An 11,719-nucleotide genomic window follows, 5' to 3' on the forward strand; every position below is an offset into this window, starting at 1 on the left:
CGAACATAACTGCAATGTAACATTGTTACTTTTATGATATATAACATTTTTCATATACAAATTATAAAATAGATTAAAAAATGTTTTAATATTTTTTCTTATTGACTTTATACTGTAATATATGTAATATACACACACATATATATATATATATATATATATATATATATATATATATAATATGAAAAGAATAAAAACTTATTTTTTGCTAATACACGTGTTATTTTACGAATCAATTTTTTTATAAGACTGTATAGCAGAGTAGCGATTATGTAACTTTTCCCTTAAGACAGAAACGTGAAAAATGAAAAAATTTCTCATTAACTTTAATGGCAAAATTTTTCACTTTTCACACATTTCCGCCCTAGAGAAAAAGTTACATGATTGACTCCTAGTTATCTCTCTCGGCACGCGATAGTGCTGCTAGCAGGGTGTATATCAATTGGACACAATGTTTTTTGGCCACTTGAAAATAAAGTCTTTTGATTGGTCAATCGTGCTCGTTATCCTAAGCACATTCGATATGAATGGTCGAATCGCACTGTATCCAAATAAACTTCTCTCCTGCTGGTGCTCATTGCAGTATTATTATAATTGATATACATTGAAATTTTATATCCTGATTTTTGGCTATAGTTATAACTGATGGGAATGTTACATTTGACTACGTCTTGATTAACCACAGTCACTGTCTAGGGAAACTAGCAACGACCAATCAAAGAGTCTTATTTTGAATTGGCCAATTGGTGACGTATCCAATCTTCATCTATAACTAGTTAAACTGTGGTATAAAAAGGTTATAGATATATTAGAAAATAATTTTGCGTTTCGATATTAGATCATTCTTCAGAGATCCGTGAGGATGGACTGTGGAGCAGAGCGGAGTAAAAAGAAGAAAAGTTAGATAACTTGAAGACGAGCAAAATGCAAAAGCGGCTGACAGGCGCAAATGAAAAAAAAAGTGAGAAAGAAAAAAAAAACAAAGATTTAGAAATTAAAAAAATTAAAATAGATTTTTGAAATGTTCCAAGATTAGATAATAAGAGTGCTATTTCTAATATATGCAGGCTTTTCTTCTCTCTGCTTACTCACTAATTATAAGCCTACGGTATCAACGTATCAGGTTTGCGTCAAAAGTTTTTTTTTCTTATGCCCTTTCAAACGATATATTGCTATATGGAGTATACCATTAAAAATTTTTGAATTGAGGTTCCCTTGAAGCACTCCTCTGGGGAGACAAGTTCATCAACGCCCTTAAAAGAGTAATTCCTCGAAATAATCGAACATGTATTTCATAATTTTTCTTATTTTTGAGCCATTTTCAAAATATAAGGAGTGGGTCAGACACTTTATAGACCCTGTATATATATATAAAAAAAAAAACAAAAAAAATAATTTTTAACTTTCATCTAGCTTTTAATTCACTGTCGAAACAGAGTTTATCCAAATTGATTTAAAAATGGGTTGATATATAAAAATACAAATAAAATCAAATTAAAAGTATAAATATTAGAAAGTGTCTACCTCAATTTAGATAATTAAATAAAAAAACATTGTATTATGAAAAGTGAACACATTTTATTCTTCATTCTTGATCAGTTTTATTATTAAAACTTCGCAAATATAAGAATATCTTTAAATTAATAATTTCAAGTAAATTCTCACTATAAATTCATTTATAAATTCATGTTTACGTATTTAAAATCTGTTTCAAAAGGTACATTATCTCTTTTTAGCTAAATTTGTGCTTTTATATATTCTACGACCGCATTGCTTTTGTATATATATATAGATGTATAATGTATGTTATCATGTTTCATAGAAGATGAAAAGAGAGCATACGTTTGAAATTGATTAATACAATAGTAATCATTAAGCCAAAAATTTATACCACATTTGGATCTCATATATTTTGAAATCATTATCAAAATTAGAATTAAATTAAAATTGATTCGTAATACTGAAATGTAAATTAAATAAGACCAAAAGTACTAAAATATATTTAAATCAGTATTACAAATCACTAATATATATCACATAGTCGAATAAATTAAGCTTCTTCCATAGTTATACATGTAGATCAATTTCGTTTAAATAAATAATAACATCAATAGATGCTAAAAATTTGTGTGTGTGTGGTAGTGTTGGTGATATGTATGTAGATGTAGTGATGATGTGGGAAAGCTGAGCGATCGCCAAAAGAGGGCACAACTGACGCATCGCTCGCAATATCTGAATTTCAAAGAGAAACATATTTCGAGGATATTGAAAATCCTTGAGAAGGAGCAAAGTTGCAGGAACAGCCGCAACGAGTACGGCGATTCGAAAAGGCGAGCGCTCTATAAAGGACGTGGCGATTCGACCAGCGGAATCAAAAAAGGAGAATTCCTCTAGCACAAGCGCAGAGAATCTTTGACGACGCCTCAAAGTACGTTCTCTCTGTGAAAGTTTATAATAATCTCACGTATAATCCGATATAGCTGCTAGATATAAATTCTGGCATGCTTTACGCAAAATATTATATTTTTCAGCAATACAGGATGATTAAGCTGCCTCGAAATGTAATTACTTTACAATTAATAAACTACTGTAAGGTCAATTATATATGCATCACAGGTAACATTAAAAATTGTAAAATGCGTTATAAAAATTATGTATCATATACACGCACACACACACACGCACACATACATAATTATATACATATATACATATATACATAAATATATATATATATATATATATATATATATATATATATATATATTATGTTCATTATTTTTTGACGTGTTTGAAAAATCTTTATAAAATTGATTTTTTTGAATAATTCAAAGGAAATCGTCGCTTATCGCAACCTTTTGCGGCTTTATATGTGTATATATAGTTAAAAAGAGGCTTGCAGTATAAAAAAAATATACACACATTAAAAAAAATTTTAAGATATAAATTTAACACATATGACACATATTTTATCATTATATTAAATCTGGTTTAAATATATAAAGTTTTATTTTCGACAGGAAATATGTTTATTTATGTGTTTAATATTATATTAATTTTATAAAAATAAATTTTAAAGCTTTATGAAATTTCTTTGATTTCATTCTAAGGAAGATCAAAACCTAATAATTTTGATATATTCATCTTCAGGTCAACAACGAACTCCGACCGATGAACATCGTCAACCAAACACACGTTCCCGAACACGATCAATACTCGATATACTGCCGACCAGTGCGGAAAAAAGAGGAATAAGGCTGCGAGAGACAAGGATCTCGAAGATGAAACCTCGTCATTGACGACGGTGCTGGTGGCGAAGGCGGATCGACAGTAATTGGAGTCTGCCACAGACCGCGAACTTTGAACTTTCAAAAAATAGTTACACGACCGCGAGGAATCGATAACCTGACGAGTGGCGAGATATCTAGACAGAGTTCAGCGCATTTAATCGCAACGTTTCCGCATCGACCACTTTGGATCCATTAGCAAAATGATTGCTGAAAGATAAATTTTATGAACCAATCATTCTTGCAGTGTGTCAAATTTCAAAATAATAGCAGATGTTTTTATCATTTGTTAATCTTAAGCGAGTTGCAGTGGGGAAATGAAAAGCACCTATCCCATATATGTATATATGTATGATGAATCTTGTTATGTGTATGTATGCGTGTGATTGATGTGTTAATATATGACAGAAATAACCGATTAATTGGATTTTAATTGCACGTTAAAAGTGAGAAAGATACATTGTCTTCGTGATCTCTTTGGTAAAAAATTAAGACGAGAATCTCTGCAACTTCGGTCGCGTCAAAGTTAATTATAATCAAATCCGTGAGTAAAAGAAAACGGAAAAGTTGCATAAACCCGTCGATCTTGCAGTTTTCGCCAACTCTATAAGAAAAAAAACCTCCTCTTCAAAGATCTTTCTATAAAAAATATCGAAGCGCAAAATAAAAATAACGAAAGTCTATGTCTTATTGTCAGCTAAAAAAATTCTGTTATGACTTTAATACACAAAATCTTGCAAATTTGTACTTACAATATAAATATAATTATTGATATGAAAAATCATAACAACGATATAAATAATTACATAATCACAATAAATAATTAAATAATTACATCAAGATTTATCAGTAATACATTCTTAATTTTTTTTTATTTTAAAACCGCAATCAATATTCATATAATATAACTTCTAGACTCAAAGATTTTGATTAATATATATCGACTAAGAAAAATAGATTTGATCATCAACAAAAAGAAAATTACAATGTTTTCAAAATTTTTAAACGATGTTTACGACGTAATAATCTTCAAGTCTGAAACTATCTCGCATTGAGGAACTTACTAAATGAAAAAAACTACAATTTATTATTTTGAAATCACGTGGAACGAGACGAAAAAGATTCTAATAATTCACAAAATTAACGTGATAATATGATAAGATAAAATAATAAAACTATGTTTAAAAAGGAATTTGCGATAAGCGTCCACGGAATTCACGAATAAAAAATGAAATTTCATTTTTCAAATGAAAATCCAAAATACTTGACAAAAGGAATATTGTTTTCAATATTGCTTTCAATAAACGCTTGCGATCAGATGACTATAGCACTATTTAAACGAGGCGAAGGTCACAGAAGTTATAGCGGAAGAAGCTGCTGGACGCGATAAGAATGTATTTTGACTTTAGTAATGTAAACAAACCGAAGAATGATCAATCATCGGTCTTGAATAAAAATGGAAATTGTGACGACGGATTTCTCGAGACATTTCTATTCAATGTTTTGACAAAACAAATGCGGATTTTGTTACTTTTGCTTACTTCACTAACATTTTTATCGCCAACGAACTCGTTTTTTTGATCGTCGCGCTCGTAAGATATGATCTCGAGCAATTAATCGACATGATTGAATATTATAATTTAAAAGCGATAACTGACGGGACTAGCGCAATTATCGATTTTGCGGTCCCAGTTGTTGCAACAAAGCGCTTTCGCTTGTCTATGACTTGTTATAATAATTTGATATTAGAAGAGCCGATGTATGTGTATGTGTGTGTGTGTGTGTGTGTGTGTGTGTGTGACCGTCCGTGACATGAAAGTTATGCAAATACATTGATTTAATTTTACTACCATTTTAGTTCTGAATACAATACATACAAATACATGGTTAAACATCTGAGAATACAAAATTTTTTTTATTATTCTTTCTAAGATCGCTAAATTTAAACTTGTGATCCATAAAACGACAGCTTGCATTCTTTTAATCTTTATAATTACCGATTAGCTATTCTTCTATTATTTTTACATAATAAACAATTTTTCAAAACTAAGACGTACGTCAAAATAATTACAACATAGTGAAACATGTGAGACTTCGTTAAAATTCAGATTCGTATTTTATATTTGGCGAGCAATTAACTGAGCCATCGTCTTCTTCCTGATTCGTCTCATCCTTTCTTTTTTTTTCTCTTTCTTTCTCTTTCGCTTAATTAATTACGCCGTGGAACTGAAAATTGCGCCGCGTGTAATTCCCGAGCGGATAATGAGAGTCTGCTTACCAAGAAGGGACAGGGAGAGTCTCCCTCCTCCTCCCCAAGACAATTTGGGGAATCCGAAAATGCCGGACGAGAGCTACCTGTTTAGCGGATGCACCTGCGCAACAATAATAATCATTGTTTCAACGTCAACGTTTATTAACGAGCCAAATCATAGGGCGTTGCGAGCTATCCATCTCTTCATAAGTAGCACATGGCCAATTTCGATTGATTATGGCAGGTATAGTCGTGCGAGTAGTTCTGGATTTTCGTGTCGAAGAAAAAATAATTCCCGAACAATCGATCATGTAATAAGATCGTCGCGCGTTTAACTCTAATCACAGCATAACGCATTTTTGAGAGAACATTTGCATAAATGTGAGATAATTAAATGATGCGATAATAAAGATATCTCATATCGCGTTTCCGAATATAAATTTTATTTAATTATAAAATAAGTATATAATATCTTATTTCATCTTAAGAAATAAATCATAATGTAAGAAAATATTTTTATAAATCTATCTTTTTTTCTCTCTTCTTTTATAACTAGAAAAAAATCATTTCTTTCATTATTATCTTTTACAAATTACTTTTATTTATTTTTATTTCTTTATAAATATTAAGAATTTAATTTTATGTAATATATTTTACTCATTTTTTTTCAAAATTTTTTTTCAAACATAGCATTTAATAATTAGCATTTATAAAATAGCATTTATAAAATAGCATTTTGTTATAGATTATTTTAATAAAATTTAGATTACAATAGATTGCGATAAATAATACATAAATGTTTGTTAATGATTCATAAACCTTCTTATTGTTAGTAAGATTTTTCTAAAATAAAAAACAAGTCAATATATTGATTTCTGTACTTTATAGATGTGTTTTTAAAGATAACATATGATTAATTTTTTTATATTTATTATAAAATATAATATATAGCAATAATAATAATAGCATAAGCATATTTAATTCTTTAATTAGTATATACATATACTAGACTTAATATTATATTCTAATCTATATTTGTTATTCAAAATCAAAAAATTTCATTTATAGAAGAATATTTTGTGATATAATATTGAACTGTGAAACTATAGAAGAAGCATTTTATGGCACAAAGGATATTTCTTCTCTTTAGACGCGCACCCTGTTATTACAATGATTCCAATTGATACACAAAGAATAGGAAGATCGAAATCATGAGAGAGCGTGAAAAGGTGAACGCGTAGCTGAGAATAATTAGCGTCCCATGAGATCAAGCGCGTTGAGTGAGATCAACGAGGCAGGAGTTCACGCCGCGGATGCGGATCCCGGACTTGTAATAAGGAGCGGCACGGCCGATCGAGCACCTTAATTACCGTTGCGTCTACGAATGTGCCGTGAAGGCCCGACGGGGCATCCTAATACTCCGGCCATTACGCGGATTAGATTGTACTTTGATCCTGCACCGCGTTTACGACGTTGCCCGCGGTGATTTATCGGCGCGAGTAAAATGAGAGAGAGGAAATTGTAGACCTTCCTCTACTCAAAGAGATCTCTTACAATTAGAAATTCGAACACCACTTATTAGAAAAAATATCGATTCTGTCGCGATCAGATATTTGTGTACTTGACTAAAGTAGAAAAAGGTGTAATTTTTTTTTCAAAATTATGTATGTGTACAAGTTACAAAATTTATGTTTTCAAAAAGTTATAAATATATATATATATATATATATGTGTATGTATGTATAAAATTAAATCATATGTTTAAATGCTTGATTATACTCAGATTTAGATATTTAAATGTTAATAATAAAAAAATAGAAAGAAAAAAGGAAAGCATCTTCTCCTTTTGTCTTCACAATTATTATTTGAAATATATAATCTACTATTTTAAATATTAAAATCGTATAACGATGAGAAATCAATGTACAAATCAGTTGATAGTATCTTTTTTATATGTATATATATATATATATATATATATGTATTTATATGTATATATGTGCACGCATGTGCGCACAAATGTGTGTGAATATTTATTTTATTCCATTTAAATGTTTAACGATGTGCGATATTTTGTAACACCTAATAGGTGTCGGTACATATTGGTGAGAGACTGCATCCTCCATTAAACTTACTTTACAGTATTAAGGATGCTCCGTCCACGCAGGACGTCTCCGAGCCGAGCCAATTTCCTTTCGTCGCCCGCGGCGCGAGGAACCCACCCACCGAACGACTGTGCTCTCGACGATGATGGAAATAGCACCGGGCTACGGAAGGCTACAGGATCGAATTAATTAAAACCGCTACGCGGCCGCGGTGTTCGTGAAGATATCCCTAAAGTTAGATGCATGAAAGATGGTGTTTGGGAAATTTATGGAAAAAAATAAGATCTTCGAAACGAATTTGAATTATGTCTTAATATTGATTTATGATTATTATATCCAGATTAAATATTTATTCTGATTTTAATATAACAACTTTTAATATATATAACTTAAATATTCATAATTATTGTATATGTATGAATTTATTATTATTATTATACTTATTTACACTTGAACAATATTTATTATAGTTATTATTGTTATACTTATTTATATGTAAAAAATTATTTAGAGAATTATACAGCATCTTCTAAGTTAATGAATATATTAAGTAATTTATATAATAAATGTATGTATAATTATATATTGCAATATCGTGTTTATATACAATAATCTTTTAAAGATTTTCTCTTACGATGAACTTTAGTCAAATAATTATTATATTTTACTTTCATGATCATTTTTCAATAAAATATCGCTAGTTTGATTTTTTGGTAATAATAAGAAACAAATAATTTTGATATCAACGCTCGCGTGCATGAGAAATAATCCAGACAATTAATTTGCATAATTGTGTTGATTTTACATGAGCATAAAAAGATAGGAGTCGCGATCTCTCGCGCGCACTTCTCAAAGTCCAATCTCTTTTTAACCCTTCTCTCTCTACCCCCTCTCCGATCGATCCCCTTGCATCGTTCGCGAGTTGCTTTACAGTCCTGTTTAACCACCTGTTACGCTGAAAGAGAGAAACAGAGACTCTCACCGAACTTTCGCGCTTTTCTTTTTTGTAAAACACGCGAGCACCGCCCACATTCTCGTTCACCCCTTCTCTCGCTCTCTCCGTTGTCGTCGTGAAATCTGTCACTATCCCCTTTGCGATTCCGCGTCGATATTCTTTGTGCCTTCAACCCCGACAGCGCACATTTGTCTTCCTAAAAAATTGTATTTAATATTTCGCGTCCTTAAAGACGCGGAAATGCATTTTATTTTTCTTTGAGAAGAGAGCGCGCGATGTAAATGCGACATTTAAATATAAAACATTATGATATTACAAATAAAATAGACATCTTTGTATGTATTTTTTAAATAAAAAAATATACACATATCTAAGTTTTATTTTTTTTGTATATAATATATAAATTTAATTATACATTTAATTGCATATAAAATATAAATAAAAGATATAATATTAAAATATTTACACTCTACTCTATTAGATGTGTATTCTGTATATAAAATATAATACGCATATAATTATATATATGTCCATATATAAATATTTAATATACATATAATAACAAATGTATACATATCCAAAATTAAAATGCTTATTTTATTTATTATTTATTCTTTTACACGAGCGCCGAGAGCAGCAATGCTGTGGAGTTGGCCTATCACTGAAAATCAGATAAGACGCCAATTAACACAATTAACGTATTTAAACGATCTAATTCTAAATTCTCTTGTCTTTATCTCTTCTAATTTTATTCTGTAAATAAAATGGAATAGAATTATATCCATTAGTATAATGATTAGGTGATTATTTGAATTTTATGAATGGGTATGTAGTTGTGGAAGGTTTTAGATGAAATTTGTATTGCAAACATCTTTATGTGCTTAGTCTTGAGGTGTTCTATTTGTTGAAACTAGCAGAGAGTGATAATTTTATCAAAAAAGCCTTAAAAATTATCAACTTTCAATGCTTTCTGCAGACTAAATTGTAGTTTCTAGAAGTAAATTCTAGAAAGTTATGTCCATTGAGACTTTTACTCAGCATCTTATAAATAATAAAATAGTTCATAAAATAGTTAATAAAATTTTAAAAATGTTATTTAAATTTATATGCATATTGAACTCTTCTTTAAGTAGATAATAAACGATTTTTACTCATTTGCTGGACATCTGTCTAATTTAAAAATAATTCAATAAAAATTCAATTCCGTTGGAGTTATATCAAACATTAAGCAAATATATTTATTATATGCTTAATTTTTTTAGCCATTCAATGAAAGAGAGAGAGAGAATGTGTGTGTGTGTGTGTGCAAGTGATCCATGAGATGTAATCTTTTCAAAAGGTTTACTAAAACTTTTTACTTGACATGCATATAAAATAATATGACAGATACATGAAATAGAATAATCAAAAATTGATTTCAGCTGCATGTAATTTAAAGTTGAAAAAAATTCGTATAACCTGCGCGTGTATACCACACGAATTTCACGTGTGAATCTCGCGGCGGGTTAGAAACATTAATAATGCAGAGTATTGCGGTGCCTTCTTGCGGAGAAGAAAAAGCGCCGTGGCACTATATATATTATGCATTAGGTAAACGAAGAAATCCACGAGAGGGAAGTATTCGCCTTGTTTTCGCACGGAAACCGCCAACAGTTTCGTCAAATTCAACTCGAACTTCCCAGAACGCAAATCAAAACATTGATTTTTCTCATCCACGGAAAAGAGTCTGATAGTGTTTTTAATTTTTAGTGGAAAAATTTTAGGAATATAAAATAATATACAATATTAACATTAATGCGCTTGCAAACTAGAAAGACCGTTAGTAAAATATATATTCAAAAAGTATATTTTAAATAAATGAGATTTAAAAATAATGCGATTTGTTTGACATCAAAAACCATTAGATTAAAAGTCAAATAAATTTTTGATGTTTTTTTATTTGTCATGGAAACAATAGAAATCAAGTATGCATCAATATCGTGAATTTCTCTCTTTCTTTCTCTCATTGTCAGTCGTAAAGATATGAGAAATCAACTGAGCGTCATCAGTTGATTTCTCATCCATAATTATTGTGCGATCACGTAACTTGATCTACGCTGAAAATATATTATTTAACTGTGTTTATATGCACATACAAATGTGTGTATGTGTGTGTTTCTAACAAACGCGGAAATGAATTTAGCTCATTTGCGGATTTTACGCACGTTACGATTATACATATATGCGGCGTATACAGGCAAACTGAATGAACGGTAATCGGTTTCTCCGGCAGCGTGCGCGGTCGTTAGAACTCGGGACGTTCCGAGCAAAAAATTTAATGGCTGGAAAAAATCGCATTAATGATTCTATCGCTACCGCCATTTTTTCCCGCGAAAGGCGTTTGCTGAAGGTCAAATCGTGACAAAAAAAGATAATAGGCAAAGATATAATTATCGGATCTGACGGATCTTTGACCAATCCTCAGATATTTCAAAACCGAATAATAACAAAAAAACAAAAAAAAATACAACACACACATACACATATTTGCTTAAATCAATATAAAATACATTTATGATGAACATACATATGTTACTGATAGTTGAAATTTACAAAGATTTTTAATGTATTATAAATAATAATTGCACTAATTTTTGATGAAATATTCTAATTGCACGAATTTTTGTAGAAGTATTCTAATTATGAAATCAATTTCTTGAAAATGCTGAAAAAGGCGCTTTTTCCCGAATTTCGATAAAAAATGCCTTAGATAATTAACAAAACAAATTTTTTTTTTATTTTTAAATTATAAAATTTTAGAATTTTTTTGTTTTTTGAAGAAAAAAATAAAAAAGATGCAATTCTTGCGAAAATATTTAATTAATATTTTTATTGAATTAAAATATAAATTTGTATGTTCCGTAAAATTTTATATTGCGTATTATTAAATTTTTATTATTTTATAGTGCGTATTATTAAATTTTTGCAAGCAAAAGGAATGAATCAGAGTGAGATTTATCTATATATTATTTATTAGGTTAATGAATGTTTATGATCAGAATGTTTTAAGCCAAAAGAAGTAAACGTGTAGTGCAACAACATGTATGTATATACACACATATGTAATGAATAATGATTCCAT

At 29.8% G+C, this 11,719-nt stretch overlaps 1 long non-coding RNA gene across 1 annotated transcript; it reads left to right on the forward strand.

Moving 5' to 3' along the window:
- The first annotated feature begins 833 nt into the window (after window positions 1-833).
- Window positions 834-5,948, forward strand: LOC126858519 (uncharacterized). The gene is made up of 4 exons (XR_007688684.1): window positions 834-961; window positions 2,143-2,428; window positions 2,532-2,616; window positions 3,151-5,948. It is a non-coding gene; the product is annotated as an uncharacterized LOC126858519 (long non-coding RNA).
- The last annotated feature ends 5,771 nt before the right edge of the window (window positions 5,949-11,719 follow it).

Source organism: Cataglyphis hispanica, chromosome 2 (genome assembly GCF_021464435.1).
Source record: "Cataglyphis hispanica isolate Lineage 1 chromosome 2, ULB_Chis1_1.0, whole genome shotgun sequence".
NCBI classification, from domain to species: domain Eukaryota; kingdom Metazoa; phylum Arthropoda; class Insecta; order Hymenoptera; family Formicidae; genus Cataglyphis; species Cataglyphis hispanica.